This window comes from Podarcis raffonei, chromosome 6 (genome assembly GCF_027172205.1).
Source record: "Podarcis raffonei isolate rPodRaf1 chromosome 6, rPodRaf1.pri, whole genome shotgun sequence".
Classification (NCBI taxonomy): domain Eukaryota; kingdom Metazoa; phylum Chordata; class Lepidosauria; order Squamata; family Lacertidae; genus Podarcis; species Podarcis raffonei.
The window spans coordinates 58,607,842-58,621,265 of record NC_070607.1 but is presented as its reverse complement, the minus strand read 5'-3'; the positions used below and the strand labels follow the sequence as shown (position 1 = coordinate 58,621,265).

General features: G+C 41.3%; 1 protein-coding gene across 32 annotated transcripts in view; it reads right to left on the bottom strand.

Annotated features, from left to right (window-relative positions):
- The window catches only part of NFASC (neurofascin), a 180,941-nt gene that overhangs the window by 120,155 nt on the left and 47,362 nt on the right, over positions 1 to 13,424 (bottom strand). For 31 of the 32 annotated variants that reach the window (XR_008331129.1, XM_053393255.1, XM_053393248.1 and 28 more), the window contains one exon: positions 7,984 to 8,051. The exons of the other annotated variant lie outside the window; for it this stretch is intronic. The gene's annotated coding sequence lies outside the window, so the exon portion shown is untranslated. The remainder of the gene's footprint in view (positions 1 to 7,983; positions 8,052 to 13,424) is intronic. 32 annotated transcript variants of the gene reach the window in all.

Genomic DNA, 13,424 nt, shown 5'->3' with positions numbered 1-13,424 from the left:
TGCTCACACATAGGCTGATTCCTCTATCTATGGTTATTGGGAACATGGTCATTGGGATTTTTAATTACCAAAGTTGTGGGAGAGCATTACTGTTCTTTATTATCACCACAGTGGGGCAGACATGGTAAATAGTGGCTCAAGTTCAACCTTGAAAAGTATAGAAAAGGAGTAGCTAAGAAGTCTAGAGAACATTTATAAAAGTGAAAAAAGCACCAATGAAAAGCACAGAGGCGAAGATAAGAAGTGAGAGAGAAAATAATATTTCCTTGGCAAAATTAAAGAGATGAAATATCCCAAAACAGAGAACTGTTTTTAATCAGCCTTTCAGGAGTATCAGAGTACTTTTGGTAGCAATTAAGCATTTAAACTGTATTTACAATTTACAGAATGAACATTAAAATGCCAGTTGCTAATATCCCCAGGAAGACACTTTGTGATTCCTGCTTTATAGCTTTTAATCACATAATTACAAGTGATTCAGTAGTAAACTGTTCCTGTAGAGGTTTCTGCATCACATTTCAAAGAATACAGCAACTTGTTACTGGTTTATACAAGGTGAGGGATCAATTTAAAAGGATGTTAAAAATGTCATTTGTAGGAAGAACATTTTAGGACCTACTTAGGATTACGTGTTATGCAGCTTCCTTGCCTCATACATTTTCCCATAATACATGGACTGGATTTCCTGGTTTCCATCTTTATAAGGAATCTGTTTTTCACTTTTGGCTGTTGTCATACATTATAAAAACTATCACAAATCCAGAAGACAACTGTAGGGGCTCTGATTCTACGTCCTGTTCTGACAGTTCTCCTAATCTGTCCTGAATCACCTCAGTTTTATGACTGACTGGAACAAGCAGGATAACCAGGGCGGTTTCTTTTCCTTTATTTTTAAGTATGTATGAAACACAAAAGCTGGCTTTACTCTCTTACCTCTTTATGCCCTACACCATCCGTGAGCATAAATGCCGGCAAAACAACCTTTATTCCAAAAGTCATTTACAGTATCCTCTCCAGCCCTTTGGCTCCAAATGAAGGAAGTTCTGTGCCACAGGGAGCCTAACACAATTTATTCTTTTCCATCAGATGTCCTTCTAGCACACCAGTCTCTTGGGATACATTATCAATTAACTGCTCATTAAAATTTCATGCCTCAACCCTCTCCTCCTCCCCCCCTCGCTATTTCCATTCTACCAACACACTGACCAAGCTAAAGGATCTAAAGCCCATCTCAAGGCCCATCTGCAAAATAGGAAGATTCCCAATCAATGACCATTTCACAGAACCTTTGCACACGCAGCCCCTGCATCTCCCACTGACAGCTTTTGTTTCCCCTCCTGCAAGCTCTCCATCTGCCTCATTGTGGAAGCGCCTCCTACAGTAATCCATATGTTGTAGCTGTCCATCAAAGAACCTGACCAAATGAAGAGGTCAGAGGAAAACCCAGTTCAGGAAGTCACAGGTCAAACAAACAAAGAAAGTCTCATTTCCATTCACTTGCTTTTTGAAAGCGGAGAATATGAGACAATCTCTACATGTTTGTCTATTACTGGGATTGACTTGGACGACAGAGAGATGCTGCTTCTGTTTAGATTCCTACTGCGATCACGGCAAAAAGGTAAAGGACCTATGGACGGTTAAGTCCAGTCAAAGGTGAATATGGAGTGCTGCTCTCATCTTGCTTTTCAGGCCGAGAGAGCCAGTGTTTGTCACAGACAGCTTTCCAGGTCATGTGGCCAGCCTGACTAAACCGCTTCTGGCACAACGGAACACTGTGAAAGAAGCCAGAGCACACGGAAACACACGAAAATGCTGGTGACGCTGTGGTCTAAACCACTGAGCCTCTTGGGCTTGCTGGTCGGAAGGTCGGCGGTTCAAATCTGCCTGATGGTGGTGAGCTCCTGTTGTTCTGTCCCAGCTTCTGCCAACCTAGCAGTTTGAAAGTACACCAGTGCAAGTAGATAAGTACCGCTGCGGCAGGAAGATAAACGCATTTCCGTGTACTCTGGCACTCATCACGGTGTCCCACTGTGCCAGAAGCGGTTTAGTCATATTGGCCACATGACCCAGAAAGCTGGCTGTGGACAAATGCTAGCTACCTTGGCCTGAAAAACAGGATGAGTACCACACCCCACAGTCGCCTTTGACTGGACTTAGCTGCCCAGGGGTCCTTTACCTTTTTTACCTTACTGGGATTACACAAAGCAAAGAATAAATCAGGGATGAAGAGCCTGTGGCCTTCAAATGCTGTTGAACTCGACTGTCAACAGCCCTAAATCAGCATGGCCAATGGTCAGAGATGATGAGAGTTGAAGACCAGAAACATCAGGAAGGCCACAGGTTTTCCATCCCAGCCATAATGTGGTATCTTGATTATAAACTACCTTCTTTGGATCTCCCATTTATATTAACAAGAATGCTTCATGGTAGGTATGATATCTTTGTCATAAATGGACGATATTGCACATAAAAGACATTTTACATCAGGTTATTGTTGTTGTTGTTTGCCATAGCTGCAGAATAAATGACTGATAGCTGAAATCTGAAATTTATTTGTTTAGCTTCAGGATATAATATCCCTCTTTTGTTACTTGCAAACAAGATGAGAGCCATGAACAAAATGCCTACAGTTTGAAAGCTCTTCTGTTTACCAAGATCCTTATCCTTAGTAAAAACAGCTAATGGTTTTCTGTTAGGGCCTAGACTTTATTTATTTTATAAAATTTATACACCACTTGTTTGCTAAACAAACAACAACAAAGCCCCTACTCCAAGCGGTTTTCAAAGAGAATAAAACAATAAAATTATCAATAAAAACCATAAAAAACAATTATTTAAAATATTTTTAAAATCAGCAATACACTAGAAGCAGATTAAAACATATATCAATATTTTTCATATCTGGGTAGGTTTGTCGAAACAAAGATGAAAAGCATCAGAGCCCTAAGGTCACTATTAATTCAGTCAACAATCTAAATCAACACTAGAAAAAGAAGAAGCAGATGGATGAAAACACTCATATTATAGAATTTGAAAATAAATTTATGGAAGAGAAGGAATTTATTTGGGACTGGCATTGTGTGGTAGGCTAATGCGTAGGTATCAACGCTGGAGAGCTAAAAAGCTACGCATAAAATCTGAGGTACTGTTTGAGCAGTACTATATGTAAATATTATATGCTGAGATACCCAGATGTTTATGGACAGACTGTACAACAATATATAGACCTCCTGCATTTGTCATTGTGTGATTGTGTTGATTTAGTCTCATAAAACACTGAATTAAACTTTGTTCTGTTTATTATATAAACCATTAGTTGCAACATATCATGACAGCTTCTCTGGTACAACTCAAACACACTTCATCAAAAGTTAATTGCACATTCCAGAAGAGTTCAAGAGCCAGAAAGGAAGACAATAATACTTTCATTTAAATGCATAACTAAAAGTTGGGGTCTTTTTTTTGTTTTTGTCAGACCTTTTCTTTTAACTACTCAACACCCATTAAGGACCATTTTCAAGGGGGAAACATATATTTCTCACAGTCATTGATTCCAATCACCACAGCAATTTTCACAGTACACTGCACCCACCCCTCCTACTCTTTCTCTCCATCTTGCCTGATATGTCACGGATGAATATCCACTGGGAGGATCTTTTGAGTAGTTCACAACCCTCAGGCTGTATGAATAAAATGCTGGTACTAAAATGGATGTTACAAAAAAGCATTATTATTAGATGGCTGGTTCTAAAACTGCACACAGACCAAACAATGAGATGTACATCTCTATATATTAGGAAATTTGGAAAGGTGGCATGAGCTGGCCAGTTCCCAAACATCACCATTGAGCATTGCAAATTGACAAAATTATTGTGTGGGTTGTTGTAGTATTTTTTTTTAAAAAAAAAACACCACCCAGAGACTGTGTGGACAAAATAATTCTTCCCAAGCCATTTCACTCCACCCTTTCAGAATAAGCACATGCCACAGCATATAAAATATAAACCACTTTGTGTTGCTATAGCAAAAGGCCAGAAGAGCAACAGCTGGCGTTGGAGCTCATCGCTCTAGAATCCAACAGTGCTAATAAACCAGGCATAGGCAAACTCGGCCCTCCAGATGTTTTGGGACTACAACTCCCATCATCCCTAGCTAACAGGACCAGTAGTCAGGGATGATGGGAGTTGTAGTCCCAAAACATCTGGAGGGCCAAGTTTGCCTATGCTTGTAATAAACACTATAGAGATGGTATGTACAGCAAGAGCCAGTGTGATGCAGTGTTTAGAGTTTTGGACTAAGACTGGGAAGACTCAGTCTCCACTAAGCCCCTGGGTCATTATCTCTCATGCCTAGCACACATTTGATGTTGTAATAGTTAGCATGGCCACAATGGCTGGGGCTGATGGGAGTTATAGTCCACAACACCTGGAGGGCAATAGGTTGATGAAGGCTATTGTAGTGTGCTATGAAGCTTCACAATTATAATGAGAGCCTCCAACCCAACAAATTATGTTCTTGGCAGCTACTGGGGGTGACAAGGAGATTTGCAATGTGATGTAAGACATCTGTGCAGTAAGTCCTTTTGTCCTCTGGACTAGATTGAGTACATGCAGCAACTGGTAGTGGTTCTAAAACAAAATCAGATAACCTGTGATCTTCCACATGTTATTGAACTCCAACTTCCATCAGCCCAGCCAACATAGTCAGCAGTCAGGTAAAAAGCAGATTGGGCTATGGGAAGGGATTTCAAATTTTGGTCCTTGGGAAATATTTATTTATTTATTAACTGCAACATTCATCCCTCTCTCTCTCTCTCTCTCCCCTATCCCATGGGCTTCTCCAACAGTGCTTTCAAATGATGCCATTCCGTAGAATAAAGAGATTCACCTCACTGCATGAAAAGGAAATCACCACTATGCTGCCCAAGCTCCCCTTAGCCCTGCAAATAGTCAATGCAAATCAAGGAAGTGAACTGCACAGATAGATAGACTATACATATGAGGTTGCTAACATGTGTGGAAACACCCTTCATCGCCTCTCCCTAAAGGCAGCAGCATCTGTCATTTTAAAATTAGCCGATTACTAATCTATAAATTCACATTCGGAATCGCTGCAGCAAGGTCTGGGTTTCTCTCTCCCAATCACATGCTATTTGGCTTCCATCTGTTCTACAGTTTTTCTCTCTCAAGGAAGGCACATAGGGGGCACTGGGATTTTGGTTGCTGATTTTTCACCTCTCCACCATGCAATTTACAAACCAGTGTCCAAGGAACCAGGGCATGGTATTTGCGCACACAGAAACACATTTTGTGACACCTGCACATGCAAAACAGCCACAAGTTTTGCCTGCAAGTTTTCCAGCAGTATCTCAGAAGACTTTCTCAAATACTACAAAAAGGTAGCAAATGTTGTCCATACTTTGGTGGCCTGTCTGGGCTACTGTAATGCACTGTATGTGGGGTTGTCCTTGGAGACAGTCCAGAAACTGAAGCTAGTGTAGAGTGAAGCGGCTAACCTGCTAATGGGGAAGTCTAATGGTGTCACTGGTTCTGAAAGTACTGCACTGGCTGCCAGTGAGATACTGAGCCAAATTCAAGGTGTTGATAGTAGCATATAAAGGCCTAAATGGCCTGGGACCAAAGTACTGCTCCTGGCAAACCTGATTATCACTGCTTGCGAATGTTTTCTCCAGTCTTAGGTTGAATTCAGGACTATGAGTCAAAGAGCTCAAGCAACCATTGCATGTCCAAGGAGAAAGATGGGCCAACTTTCAGAGTCTTGCTCACTTGCTCTGCTGCTTGGTCTGTGTCACCTTAAAGAACCCATTTAAGTTCCCAAGCATTACAACCAAAATTATTAAGCTACTCTCTTTCACTCATGAGGCAATGAACATTTGAGGAAATGTGTGCTGTAAAGGATATGGTATCCTAAGGGATTTCACCCAAGGGTCTGCACATGTCTGACACATTGCATATGGGACAATTTCTATGCCTTTTACAGTTCTTTAGAAATGAAAGTTTCAGCAGATGTAGCTTCTCACATCATAGGGCACCCAGTGCTGGAAGAAGCTGCAAGTGCAGAAATTCTCCCTTTGACACTCCCACCCCCATTAAACCAGAGCCTTGTGCTGTAAGCAATCTGACACGACCATCTTCTATTTAAATTCTAACTCACAAACAGCTTGAATAATGATTTCCGAATTGCTAATATAGTGCTTCCTCTCGAATCCTGCTTTCTGTACTGCTTGGCTATCCTTCCTGGCTCATCTGCTTAAAGATGCTGAGCACATGGAACCATGGCTAAGGTTAACATATGCAAACAAAGCACTGTCCTGAAAGGATGCAGATGGAACGCACTGAAGTATCCATTTGGCTGAATCCACCAAAGTAACTGGGCCAGTCTTCTCCTTTCTGCTCATTGTTTGTGATGCTAAATAATGGTGACCAGAGCATGGGTTACATTTCAATTTGTGTCTTGGTGGCGGCAGCAGCAGCAGCAGCAGCAGCAGCAGGAGGAGGAGGAGGGGAAGAGCAAAACCAAGGTTGAATAGCTGTGAACTAATTCAGCCTCTCAGAGGCTGTGGCTCATGTGGCTGTCTGCAACAAATCCCTACAGCCAAAGATGCTCAGAGGCGGCAGAGGACAGAATCGCACAAAGCCCCCTAACCTTTCTCTGCATCCAATTAGAAATCAGAAAGATTAGAAAGCTGGCTGCACGGATCGTGCAGCATGTCAAGAAGAGACTGATGAAGGATAAGGATATTTAAGGACATGAACTGCCCTCATTTATTAAACCCAGAAGCAAAACCCACAATTTGTAATCAATGTGGGAGAGGGAGGGGGAAATATTCTGCTGAGCCACCTCATGCTTACTGCCCTTGAAATTCAAAGCATGAAACATCTCCTTCTGCCAAGTCTACTCCGGCGTTGGAAGGAACTTTCAGAATTGGGAACAGTGTTGAATAAGAACACAAGAAAAGCCATGCTTCATCAGTCCAAAGGCTTATCTAGTCCAGTATTCTGTTCTCATAGTGTCCAAACAGATGACCACTAGTAGGACATTAGTACAACACCTTCTCTCCTACTAGGATGTATTTCCAGCAAATGGCAGTCAGAGGCATGATGCATTTGACACTGCAGGTAGTACATAGTTATCATAACTAGTAGCCATTATAGCTGTTAAGTTGGCAGCCATCACAGCATCTTGCAGTATCAAATTTCATAGTTCATGCACTGTGTGAAGAAGTACTTCCATTTGGCTGCTCTTGAATCTCCCACCATTCAGCATCAATGAAGGACTCACTGATGCTTCTAATATTCTGACGGGGGGAAGACTTTTCTTTGCCCACCTGCTCCACATCACCCACAATTTTATATACCTCTGTCATGTCCCACATATTCCCATTCAGTTATTGAATATTCTGAACTTTTCTCATTGCTGATTATCATGCAATCATCATGAGGATAGTATCCACTATTTTCCAAGTCTTCTGATGTAAGGATGCATATATGATTTACAAAGCTAGTCAAATTAGAGATCAAGGTTTAATTTTCTGCTCTGATCCATTCCCCTCACAGAGAAATAAAGCTGTTTGCACTTCTCTGGCTTATAGCAGTGTTCTGAGAATAAATTCATCAAAGTTATGACCTGTGAAACAGGCATTAGATTAATTTGACACCTTAAAATGTTACACAGACAGCTCTGGCTCTTCCAAACATATGAGCTAACATAAGCTGGCATCAGGGATGAACAAACAAAAGTTATGATGCAGAGGTTCAACTTAAATAAGCAGGAGGTCTCCTCTAGGTCCAATGCCACCTTCTCCAACCTGGTGGTTTTTAGATATTGTTGGATTACAATTCCCATCATCCCGTACTATTGGCTATGCCTCTAGAGATGGCTTGTCTAATGGTTCTAACACACCACAGGCCTTGTAGGGAGGGGGAATTCTCAGAATTATTTTAATAAAGTAGAATGTCTTACCTTAATACTGTGGTTCCGGGTGTTTGTTTAAATACTCTTGTCTTAGTCCCGGGTTAATACTGAACAGTCTATAGAACAAGAAAGAAATAACAAAACTGAATACCCAGCTTGTAAACTGATAACAAACCAACTCTCATTCTGTCCATTAATGAAATAAGACAACGATCCACCACATCCAGTGCCATACCTGCAGATGTAAAGATGTAAAGTATTGCTGACAATGTATTCCAAACCTCTGGCTAATCCCACTCAGTGATTTCATGTATATGTTAAACAGCATGCAGGATAAAATCAAACTCTGAGGAAGCCCACATTGAAGGCTCCAAAGTGCCGAAGAGCAGTCTTCAAGCATCACTCACTAGAAATGACCTTCCAAGTAGGACTGGAACCACCGCAAAGCAGTGCCACCTGACTCGGACAAGCACTCCAGAATGATACCATGTTCAATGGTATCGAAAGCCACTGAGAAGTCAAGAAGAATTATAAAGACATATTTCTCCTGTCTCTCTCCTGACAGAATACAGGGCAACCAAAGCAGTTTCTCTGCAAAAACTAGGCCTAAACCCAAATTGAAATGCATCCAGAAAATCAGTTTCCTCCAAGAGCACCTGGATCTGGTATTCAACCACCTGCTCAAGAACCTTGCCCAAGAAGAGTTGATTGGCCCTTAAGGTCTTCTCTTGGTGGTCACAAAACCTCTGACCTCTCCCTCACTTCTCACTTCCCTTTTGGTCATGAGGTGGTGAGGATGGTTACTTTGTTCTCCCTTGAAAGAGAGCAGAAAGAGGAAGTTGGAAGAATGACACCCTTCCCTACTTTGTCTTTCAGCTCTATGTGCTTCAATGGTCAAATTAATTCTACTAGATTTGACTTTTACACAGATCCCTTAGAAAAGCGAAGTGTGCATGCATGTGCTTTCTTTCTGTCTGTCTGTCTCTAAGGAGGAAGAGCTGATCAGGGTTGAGGTGCACAGAGAAATAAGTGATGAAAGGAGTAGCAACGACAGCACTCACTCAAAAATGCAGATGTGCCTAAGGGCCTAAATGTGTCGGCAACCTGTTATCTAAATCATGCAAAATGCCCAGTAGTAATGAACCCGCATAGCTTTCTTGTGAGGATCAGTTATATGGCTATTTAATAAAACAAAGGTAAGAAGGAACCAACTTATGGGGCCACCTTGTATCTACAATACTTATAGCAATAAGCCTCCTGTCTAAGACCCTTCCGGTCTGAGTGTGAACTTTTCCCTCATTCAGCAGCTCTAGGGAGATTAATAATAAAATTAAAAAAATAGCCCCAAGTAAAGCAAATTATCATTTCCACTTCTATGAGGGGATTCATTGTCACTGCCTGTGTGAACTATTAGCTGTCAACTTTAATAATTATTAATTTATACATGCTAGCCACTTCATTTGACATCTGTGAGGGAAGCAATTCCATACAACAGCAAAGACTTTAACCTGTGACTACACAATGCAAATGTCTCCTTTAGGCAGATTTGGTTTCACATATATACACAGCAACATTTTGTTTCTAAAATGGTTCAAGGATTGAATTCTTTGGAGTCCTCATAATTTCTCATTCTGTGTCTGAATAATTAACTACAGGCAGGATCTCATATCACTTTTTTTGCTATCCAATAAAAGCTAACTAAATTCACATATTTTAGCTCAGTATATCAGCAGTTTTCTTAAAATAACATAAAAAACAATGAAAGAAGTAACGGTCTAGACACATATGGTTAAACATTGTTAAACACTTAAGCCATTCTTTACAAAACTGATTTCCATGTTCTAGCAATGCACAAAACTGAAATGCACATAAAATACCCATGTTGAGTGTTAGGGGAACGGTAGTACCTCTGGTGTGGGATATATTGTGCTCCTTTGGTCCCCACCCTGCACTTAGCTCTCACCTGTAGCTCCTAGAAGTTGCCACTAGGCAACAGCAGCCACATCCTAGAAACGGGTTCAACTGGCCGGCTAAACCAGGTAAAGGTAGCTGATGGGTCTCAGATCCTCAGTGAGTTAGGGATGTCCCAGCATGTGAAGGTAGGCTCTGACAGATTGAGCAGATGAGACCAATAGTTAGCCAATGGTCAAGAACGTGGTGACTGCACATGCTGTAGAGCAGCCTTTCTCAACCTGTGAGTCCCCAGATATTGTTGAACTACAACTCCCATCACCAGAGCTCAGGGATGATGGGAGTTGTAGTCCAACAACATCTGGGGACCCACAGGTTGAGAACCACTGCTGTAGAGGGAAGTGAGGGGCAAATAGGGCTTATCAATGTGGGAAGGTAGCCCATCTAGAAGGAAAACTTTGATCCTAAACCTCCACTGCTTTGCAGCTATCCTCATTCATGAGAAAGGCTTCAGGAGTAAATCCCAAGGAAAAGTATGTACCCGCTGCCTTGCTGCACATCTTCAGGAGAAGAAAAGGCTAATGGGTAAACCCTATGAAAACCCAGACTGGAGTTTCTAAGACAGTTGGATAGCACTTTTTACAGCTCCTTCTGGCAACTCCTTGGAGTCAAGCTGGTGCCAAATGTATTGCTCTGCTTTCCTTTGGACCACATCAGCAAGGCCGAGAGAAGGGTCTGGGCATCCAAGGATGCTCCATTATCTCAAGCTAGGGTAGAATATGCTTACACCCCTCAGCTAAAGATGGAAATGAGAAAATACAAGGTCAACAACTCTAATCTCAATATGTTTTCAGGATGCAAGTCCCACAGACTGCACTGGAAGCAAGTTTTACTATGAAGATAGTGGGTTGTCCTAAACATGCCTAAATTATTCTGAGTCAGAAATGATGTCCTATCCAAGAAAATAAACAAATTCTGGGAAAGAGAAAAACAAGCAAACAGCATACTCATATTTTTTTTGAGCCTTAGGCAATAACAACATCTGTTTCTTATGTCAATTTAGACTTGCAAAGCTTGGCTATATCTCTGTTCCATAGCAGAGATGAGGCCTTGCCAAAAGATGGGAGTTTGAAATTAAAGACTTTCAGCCCTTGCATGACCAGCTTTGTGAAGACCCCTTAGGTATAACTATATTTTGTGAAATCTGTCTCTCCTCAGATTTCAGTGTGAGAAGTTTCCCAAGCAGCAGATCTAGTAAATTTACAGCATTAACAGTGTAAAAATACAGTTGTCATACCTCAAGCAATACTGCTCTTCCACCAATTTTTCAGAAATGCAAAACAGTTTGTGTGAATAATAATCTATACTTAAAAACAAGGAAGTCTTTTCACAGAAGAGTAAAGTCACTGCAATGATTACATGGCAGTATGGTTACAAATGTCTGGTCATTCACTCCAGGAAGCTGTACTTATTTCAGGAAAAAGCTAAGTATTTGAGTCTAGTCCAGAGGTACTATAGAATCCTAGCCAAGTTCAATATGGTTATTAAAGTTCTCTAGACATGTCTCAGTGCCACCCAGCACTGTGCACCCTTTTGAACAGGAAGATTAAATACACATTTAAGTTGCCCTCCTCTTCCCGATGTCCATTTTCCCAAAGCACATCTGGTTTCCATGTGCTGCAAAAATGCCTTTGACATTTCTTTAAAAACCCCAGGCCCTTCAAACAGCTGTGACAGACTAAAGGAGCACTGAATCTGACATTCTATCCTTCAGCTATCTGACGTGCAACCTTTAGATAACATTGCAAAGCGCAAACGTGGGTGTGGGGGAAATGAAACAATTAAGCGAAAACTCAGGGAGACAGGCAGAAGTGGTGAGAAAGCTAAAAGAACTGGATCATCTACCTGGTTATTTTAAGAGCACAAGACTGCCTAGCAGCCTAATGCCCATTCCAGTTCTCCCTGCTTTTCTTCTCAGGACTGCCTTCAGATGTCACATGGGGGAGAAACACTAAAATAATCTCTGAACTTTTTTGTCCATCCTATTTGTCCATCCTATTGGTTCAAACACCTTCTAAACTGTGAGGTACCACTGTGATGGCATGCCCCCTCACTCCCAAAGGCAATACGCTAATACAGTGGTACCTTGAGTTACAAACGCTTCAGGTTACAAACTCGGCTAACCTGGAAGAGTTACCTCGAGCTGAGAACTCTGCTCCAGGATGAGAACATAAATCACGTGCTGGCGGCCCAGTGGCAGCAAGAGGCCCCAATAGCGAAAGCATGCCTCTAGTTAAGAACAGTTTCAGGTTAAGAATGGACCTCCGGAACAAATTAAGTTCGTAACTAGAGGTACCACTGTACATCAAAACAAGAAAATGGAGAAGCAGCCTGTGCTGAGATATATGCTGCCTAGTCCCTTCATGATTCAGCATATTGTGAAGGCCACTTTGGTTTAACCCATAGCCAACCATACTTTCCCCTTCCTTCAATATTCAAAAACCAACATAGACTCAGTGGCGTCACTGTTTGGACCTTTGTTTCTGTAAATGCCACTTCTTCTGATTAGCTTCAGTCTTCTAATAAACTTACTGCTAGTGTACAGAAAACTCTATATGATTCTGGACTAGGGTATCTTAGAAGTCACATGTGCCCCTGCATCCCACCCTGGACTCTTAGATCTGTGAATGAAAATCTGTTGATGGTACCACACGTCCCTGTGGTAAAGGATGCTGTGATTCGAACAAACCAGTTCTCTGGAATCCTCTTCCCTTAAAAGTGTAGAAAGTCCCAACATTGTTATGTTCCAACATTTGTTGAAAACTTTTCTTTCCAGCCAAGGTAGTCTATTTTATTTCTCTAATTTTAAATTCTTGTTTTTTATGATTTAATACAATGTTATGCTCTCTATTGTGTTTAACATCTATCTCCGTAAACCACTTGGGGATTCTCTGAATGCTGAGTGGTTTATAAATCCTAAAATAAGAAAAATAAAAAATAGTATTTTATGTTAACACTTTTTCACTTTTAACTGCTATCTTCTGAAATCTCATATAATCAGGCTCACCAGCTTCAGTATACAGTAGTACCTCGGGATACAGACACTTCAGGTTACAGACTCCGCTAACCCAGAAATAGTACATCGGGTTAAGAGCTTTGCTTCAGGATGAGAACAGAAATTGCGTGGCGGCATCAGGAGGCCCCATGAGCTAAAGTGGTACCTCAGGTTAAGAACAGTTTCAGGTTAAGAACAGACCTCCAGAACAAATTTCCAGTAAGTTCTTAACCTGAGGTACCACTGTATCTTCAAATAGTTTCTTTGTGATTGGATATACAACACTTTTTCATTTAGAGTTGCTTCCCTAAAATATACGTTCCGCCCACAAATAAAATGCACATTCTTGTGAGCATTTCTTGAACCAAAGCTGCTTTGCAAAATTTGAAAAGATATGTGATCTATCTGCGTTCTGATCCGCTTCCAGGACTGGTGAATTGGGTTGGTTCAGTTTGAAATACAGCCCAAACCAATTTCTCTTCCATCCCTAGAATGCTCATCTGATGGTGAAACCAACTTCAAG